We start from the raw sequence: 1,874 nt of genomic DNA on the forward strand, positions 1-1,874 counted from the left end.
TGAACAACCCCCATGACCTTACCTGACAGAAGATGATCACAGCCAACCGCTTGTAAGATTAGTGTGGGTGTGGACGGCAACAGACCTGATGCGATCAACGGAAAGGAAGGTTCCCGGAGCGTTGCCCACTTCCAATATAGGTGGGTACTGTGGGAACGCTCGAGGGCTTTCTGCTGGGCCTGCATCCTTATCTGGCTCCTAGACCTCCAGTTGTTTGGACTTGCGAAGCAGCCTGCCATGTTCTCTGCCGGCCCTGGGAGTCATCAGCAGCTCGCCATCTGACGTGCTGACGACCTTTGATCCACTTGCAGCCCCTAGCCTGTGGTCTCCCCACTGACTCATCAGCCTCTGTGGCTTTAAAACCAGAAGCCCCCAGCCTAACATCTGACCCCGCCATGGAACCTGCCATTGCCCATTTCTACAATTGTGTGCGCCGTTTTCCCGTGATAAACTTCCCTACGCAGACGTGTCGCTGGGTTTGCTTCTGATGAAGCCAGCCTAAGGCAGCGACTTGAGAGAGGGATCTGAAACTAAATCCTCATGGGAGCCAACAGCCTCATCTTCCTTCTGCTGGTGGATTTGAACTACTGACTAAGCTTACAGTCAGCAGCCCAGCACCCAACCACAGTGCCACCAGCTCCCTGTTTACAGCCTTCTTTGGGACAGTGGTGAGGAAGTAGGGCCATTGACCTCCCCTTGGGCCAACTCCCTTCCTCGCCCCACCCCCCACCAACCCTTTTTGCAGCTGGCAACTCCCTGCCCGAGGCTTCAGGAGAAACTACGGGTTCTAAACAAGCCCTGCAGAAACCCACTGGTAAGACCCCTGTCCACTTGCTCAGTGGCGAATTGCCAACATAAGTCCACAAGAAAACAGACCATGGCTTTGATCTCTTGCTGGTTCCTCCCCAGGGGCAGGGTGTGAGGAGGAAGGTTTGCTTAAGGATAGCTCAGCGGTTAATTGCCCGGCTTATCAGCCAAACCATGCTTGGGGAAGCTGGTTCAGCAGTAAAATGATCCGACTGCCCCACAGCCCTGCTCTCTGCTAGTTGTCCCAGGGAGAGGGGAAGATCCCGGGTCAGCGAAGCCATCAGTCTCCTTGCTCCTTCCACTGTGATGTGCAGCCAGAAGCCAGAATTTCCAGGTGTGGTGAGATTCCACAAATCCCATTTGGCTGCCTGCTGCTGTGGGCATGGGAGGGGTTGGCATCAGCAGACAGATCCTTTTTGGGCTCCTCCTCCTCAGTGACTGTCCTTCTGAAGGTGACTTGGTGGTGTGGGCAGAGCAGGTCTTAGTACGGGCATGCCTGGCTTTATCACAGGATTGAAGGTTTGTGATGCTGTTGGGTAGGTGTTGAAGACTGACTGTAAGCTTGCCGGTTCAAACCCACCAGCCCATCCTCTCGAGAAAGACAGAGTTGTCTGCTCCTGTGAAGATTTTCAACTTGGAAACTCTACATAGAAAAGGAGCCCTGGTGGCTACACACTGAGCTACTAACCTTCAAGGCCAGTGGTTTGAACCTACCAGCCACTCTGAGGGAGAGAGGTGAGGCTGTCTTCTGTAAATGTTTAGTCTCCAAGCCCAACAGGGGCAGCCCTCCCGTCCTTGGGATCACTAGGAATCAGAATTGACTTGAGGGCAGTGGGCTGGTTTTGGTTTGGTGTTGCACACATCATTAAATATTAGCATTCCTTTTCGATGCCCTGGGGGCCTGACTAGTGGTTACATATTGGGCTGCTAACCACAAGGTAAGTGGTTCAAAACCACTAGCCTCTCCGAGAGAGAAAGGTGAGAGCTGCTTCTCCTGTAAGAGTCACGGTTTCGGAAACCCCCAGGGGTCATTCTGCCCTGTCCTGTAGGGGGACCATGGGTTGGCA

This window comes from Echinops telfairi, unplaced genomic scaffold (assembly GCF_000313985.2).
Source record: "Echinops telfairi isolate 266 unplaced genomic scaffold, ASM31398v2 ScPeMD7_25;HRSCAF=90, whole genome shotgun sequence".
NCBI classification, from domain to species: domain Eukaryota; kingdom Metazoa; phylum Chordata; class Mammalia; order Afrosoricida; family Tenrecidae; genus Echinops; species Echinops telfairi.